This window comes from Bison bison, unplaced genomic scaffold, assembly GCF_000754665.1.
Source record: "Bison bison bison isolate TAMUID 2011002044 unplaced genomic scaffold, Bison_UMD1.0 scf7180017864166, whole genome shotgun sequence".
Classification (NCBI taxonomy): Eukaryota; Metazoa; Chordata; class Mammalia; order Artiodactyla; family Bovidae; genus Bison; species Bison bison.
This window is the reverse complement of record NW_011494738.1, coordinates 2,114,789-2,120,788: the sequence shown is the minus strand read 5'-3', so window position 1 is coordinate 2,120,788 and position 6,000 is coordinate 2,114,789. Positions and strand designations below refer to the sequence as shown.

The 6,000-nt window shown below is 39.1% G+C and overlaps 1 protein-coding gene across 1 annotated transcript in view; it reads left to right on the top strand.

Moving 5' to 3' along the window:
- The window catches only part of ACYP2 (acylphosphatase 2, muscle type), a 181,147-nt gene that overhangs the window by 119,345 nt on the left and 55,802 nt on the right, over positions 1–6,000 (top strand). The window lies entirely within an intron of this gene.

Genomic DNA, 6,000 nt, shown 5'->3' with positions numbered 1-6,000 from the left:
ATCATTGCAGATGGTGACTGCAGCCATGAAATTAAAAGACGTTTGCTCCTTGGAAGAAAAGCTATGACCAACCTAGACAGCATATTAAAAAGCAGGGACATTACTTTGCCTACAAAGGTCCATCTAATCAAAGCTATGGTTTTTCCAGTAGTCATGTATGGATGTGAGAGTTGGACTATAAAGAAAGCTGAGCACCAAATAATTGATGCTTTTGAACTGTAGTGTTGGAGAAGACTCTTGAGAGTCCCTTGGACTGCAAGGAGATCTAACCAGTCCATCCTAAAGGAAATCAGTCCTGAATATTCATTGGAAGGGCTGATGCTGAAGCTGAAACTTCAATACTTTGGCCACCTGATGCAAAGAACTGACTCACTGGAAAAGACCCTGGTGCTGGGAAAGATTAAAGGTGGGAGGAGAAGGGGATGACAGAGGATGAGATGGTTGGATGGCATTACCGACTTGATAGACATGAGTTTGAGCAAGCTCTGGGAGTTGGTGATGGACAGGGAAGCCTGGCATGCTGCAGTCCATGGGGTCGCAAATAGTTGGACACAACTGAGTGACTGAAATGAACTGGACTGAAGGGCTATAATAAAGCCTGCTGTTTTTCTTTAAATTACATAAAATTACAGGTCATGGAACTAATATAACAATTTTGACTCAATTGATCTATAATTGCAGAACAGCTCAGTTATCAACATAACCTCCTTTCTGAGATTTAGAACTAAGACACTTGTGAGGATTTGACTGAAATCTGCCCTGGCTCTTGTTTCTTGGGAATTATATGGACAGGTATGGAAATTAACACTTAACCTAAAACATCAAGCCTAAAATTATGTTATTACCTTTTTAAAATTAGGTTTTCAGTAGCCAATTAACTTTTTCTCATTGTCCACTCAGTGGATAAATTAGTACAAAAGATTAATATGATGCATACTCTACACATTAGAGCTAAAAAGGACTCAGGCATTTTTTGCTTACACAATCATTAAGTAATTTTGGACTGCGTAATTTTTCCTAAACATATGTATCCTTAAGGATATATAGATGAAAAAATAAATTCCACACTGTGAAGAAGCTTACCATATGGTATCTAGGAAGGCACTTAAAAGCCACCTTCATATAATATATGCCTTCCTTAGTACCCCTAACCTTTTGGTGTGGGAAATAGTGCTCTTGCACAGTCCTGTGGAACCCTATGGTTGCCCTTATTTTAGTATTTTATGCTGTACATTGTCTTCTATGCAATACTGTAGGCTACTTGAGGACAGGGACCATGTATTACTCATTACAGAAAAAAAAAATAGCTAAACATGATCTTGCCCCTTAAAATTGAGAAAAAGGGCATATAAACTGCTAACACATATAAAGAACTAACAGATATAAAGAACTAACAGATATAAACTTGTATGAAATAAATTCTATGGGAAGTAGGAGGTTTCAGAGGCTATTTAGGGGAGATGGCATTTGAATTGAATTCAGAAGGAATGGTCGGATTTCCAAACATAAGAAAGTGAGGAAGAGAATCCACGATGGGAACATCATGAGCAAAGGCACAGAGGCAGGACTGCGTATGGGCTGCTTGAGGAACAGCACGGACTCCGATGTGAGTGGACTCTGACAAGAGTGTTGGGCAGGGGCTTGACTGGAACTGCCCTTGAATGCAATTATAAGGTGTTAAGACTGTCTTCTGTAGGCAGTGGTGTTTTTGTCTTGTAACTTTATTTCTGACTGTGCTGGGTCTGCGTTGCTGCGTGGGCTTTTCTCTAGTTGCCACGAGCACAGGCAGCTCTCTAGTTGCATGCAGTCCATGGCCTTACTGCAGTTGCTTCTCTGGTGGTGGACACAGGTTCTAGGGCACGCAGGCTCAGGAGTTGCGGCACTTGGGTTGTGGTTCCCAGGCTTTAGAGCACAGGCGCAATCACTGTGGCGCATGGGCTTACTCACTCAGTGGTATGTGGGATCTTACAGATTAGGGATCGAACCCATGTCTCCTCCACAGTGGTGCAAAGATATTTGTGCAAAAGGGATTAGATCACTTTGTCAGTAGTGTGAATGATGGGAAGACAAAGATCAGATTCAAGAAGGGAAGCCTGGAGATTTCTAATAATATAGACAAGAGATGTTGAAGTAAAAACAGAGAAAGGAAGAGAGCAATTCTGGAAACACTGTGCAAATGGACAGGTCAGACCCTGGTCTTGGACTGAGGGTTGGAGATTCCAATTTGAGTCCTTTTCTCAAAGGTGATGGCAGAAGCTCTGGAAGTGGCTAAGGTCACCTAGGGAGAGCAGAGATAAAGTAAGCTGGGGAGGCTACAGAACCTTGGGGAAGGCTTATATTTAAGGGTAAGTAAATCCAGATTTAGAAGAAAAGATATTTCAAACTTATTGAAAAGATGAGGAAAACTGTGTCTTCAGAATTAATTGGTTTGCCTAGTTTGGGGGCTTCCCAGGTGGCTTAGTGGTAAAGAACCCGCCTACCAATTCAGGGGACCCGGGTTCAATCCCTGGGTCAGGAAGCTCAGCTGGAGGAGGACATAGCAGCCCATTCCAGTATTCTTGCCTGGAGAGTCTCCATGGACAGAGGACATGGCTGAAGCGACTTAGCACTGGCACTTAGCACAGCACTAGTTTATGGCTGAGCCCTTTAGAACCCAGGTACCAGGTGTCCGACTTACAACTCAGTGCACTATTCGTTTAACACTCTAGACCCTAGTTTAATGCCAAACTGAAAAATCCGACCCACCGCCTCTTCCATACTCATCTATTTTGGTAAGACAGACTAAACTTGAATTTTAGGATTCTGAAATTGAATCCTATGTCTCTTTTGCTTCCAGCTACCAATAGCAAAGAGAAAATTTTGCCATTGGAAAATTCAGGGCGAGCCATCCATGTGGATGCCATTTAAAATTAAAATGTGTGATATGAATTGATAGTTTGTAAAAAGTCTAATTAAATCTACCTTATGTTTCAAAGGCAGTTAGTTGATCTTATATATTATTACATGTTTTTATATCCTTCATGTTAAAAAATCTGCCATTTTAAGCTCTGAAGTATCCTTATTGTCCCAATATATCTTGTAATATACAGAAATGGAAAGATTTTGTTCAAATAAGCCAAACTAAATGCTTTCTTTAGTTTTGCAGAAGATTTTGTTGCTATTAATATTGCTGTCTTCTATGGCATGTGCCAAAGGTATAGTTTGAAACTCTGTTTTTAACTCAGTGAAATATTTATATCTCAAATAAAGGGAGGGCTTAGAAGAAAGGATATGAAACTGATACAGACCATTTTAAGAAGCAAGTATATGAAGGGGCCAAGTCTCAGAAATAGCATCATCTTTGCTGAACAACAGAGTTAAGTAATATGTGAATTTTATCATTTATTTAGCTGGAAGAACCAAGCTTTGAAAATGAACTATCACAAGTCATGATTAATCAACTGTTTACAACTCAACTCTGATAAAAGTCAGTTGACAAAATGAGCAGGAGCAATATAAATACTAAAGGTTGATGTCGCATACCAAGATAAAAAATTTACTCCCAGGAAATGGATTTTAACCATTTGTGGTGTAGAAAATGATCTTATTAGAAATCTAATACATGGACTATAGGCTATAAAGCCTACCCCCCCAAAATCTGAAACATACTTTTAAATTGGCCAATCATCTTCTCACATTAAAGTTCCAGAAAAATGATGGGTTTTTTTTTTCTTTGCTTACTTTGGGTTTCTTTTCAATTTTTGTTTTTCTTAAGTAGGCTTATTTTATTAATATGCATATAGAAAAATATGTTTCACAAGTGCACAACTCAAAGAAGCACTGAAAATTGAATATACGCATGTATGTAGCATCCAGATCAAGACAGACATCTCCAGCCCTTCAGAATCTACCATCACACTCCCTTCCAGTCATTGGGATACCAGCCCTTCCATCCTCTGCAGCTGTTGGGGAGACAGTGATCATGGGTCTCTGATATTTCTGCCTATCTTGTGAGCAGAGATACTGCCTGCCTTTGTTCAGAGTATCTCTTCAAGCTTATTTAGATAGCCTTGAAAGACAACAGAGAATGTTTTTCTCTACAGGAAAGGGCAGTTTTGCTTAAGTCTTGAAAATATAGAAAAGTTGTATCTCTTACTATTGTCTTTTATTATACTGCTTGATGGGACTTCCCTGGTGGCTCAGATGGGAAAGAATCTGCCTGCAATGTGGGAAATCCGGGTTCGATCCCTGGGTCAGGAAGATCCCCTGGAGAAAGGATTGGCTGTAGAATTGCATGGACAGAGGAGCCTGGTGGGCTACAGTCCAACGGGACCACAAAGAGTTGGATATGACTGAGTGACTAACACTTTCATACTGTTTAATGAATTAAAGATGTGTCCCTTCAGTGCAAAGGGTAGGCATGTTCACTCCCCATTATGAAAGACTGTGGTGACCTAAACTCAGGTTCCTCTTCTGTAATGCCGCCCAGTATGTGTGCAGGTGTCACCTGGCTTTCTTCACATTGCATAATTAGGAAGTAGGGGTCAAGAAGTCTATTGACACAGACTTTTGAGTTGCAAGGTTCTTTGTCTATGACTCAGCATCCATTAACTAGGCAGACTAAAATAATAGTTTGTAAGCAGAATAAAATCTCAGACTCTTCACTGTTCTTTGTAGAATCACTATTTCAACTTCTACCACCTTAGATTTGTTTTATCTGTTTTTAAAATTCATATATAAATGGAATTGTACAGCATGTACTCCTGTGTCTGGGGCTTTCCAGATGGCTTAAGTAAAGAAATCTAGTGGTAAAGAATCTACCTGCCAATGCAGGTAGATATAAGAGACCCAGGTTCAATCCCTGGGTTGGGAAGATCCCCTGGAAGAGGGCATGGCAACCCACTCCAGTATTCTTGTCTGGAGAATCCCATGGACAGAGGAGCTTGGTGGGCTGCAGTCCATACGGTCACACAGATTTGGCCATGACTGAAGCAACTTGGCATCCATGCAGTCTTATATCTAGCTTCTTTCATCCAAGCTCATGTTTGTGAGATCCCTTTGTAATATTTCATATAAGCAAAGTTTTAAAATTTTCTCATAGCATTCCATCATGTGACTATTTTAAAACTTACTTTTTCTGCTGTTGATGGATTCTGGGGGCAGTTCCCTCTATTAGAACTGTGCTGTTATAAACACTTCCATGCATGTCTTTGTGAATATATATGTATGTATTTCTGTTGGGTATGTTCCCAGAGCTGGATCAGAGGGTGTGCATAGATGCTGCCAATCAATTTTCTAAAGTATTTGTACCAAGCTACTCTTCCAAGAGTAGTGTTCATGCATTCTGATTTTTCTGTGTATTTTTCCACCCTTGCTATTTTCTTTTTAGTTTATTTTTTTTATACTGACATGCTTTTATTTTACCAACATGCAAATAAGGAAAGAAAAATATGCCAGTGGTACACTTCCAATTTTACAGAGAAACCTCCCAAGTATTTCTGCCATTCAGAGAGAGATATATATCAATTATTAAGTTGTTACCAGGATAAATTGTGAAGACAGTCAGAGCCACAAATTTTTGTGTGTTATTTTTCCATAAAGACAATCATTTCCAAAGTCTTCAGAGTCTGGCAAGACCAAGTTATTCAATTTTACTTCTAAAGATACAGTTTTAACAGAAACAAGTTGAAAATCATCATGAATATTCACAAAAATTTCCATATTGTACAAGAAAGAGATTAGCATCCTTTCAAATGTTCTCAACTGAAAGCAAAAGAAAACCTATACAGCCGCATCTTCCCAGTAAACAGAAACAGAGAAAGTAATAGGTTTTACTAAATACTAGTGAAATTAAGGACATAGTATTAATCTTCCACATAATTGCATTGTTTGAATTTCTTTAAAGAACCCATCTTTCAGCAACATAGTTAGTATTTCAACTACCTTCAGTTCTCCCATCCCAATCCTGAGAAAAATATTTCTCCTTCCATCACCACTGACAAGAGAAGATACCCTTCCTTG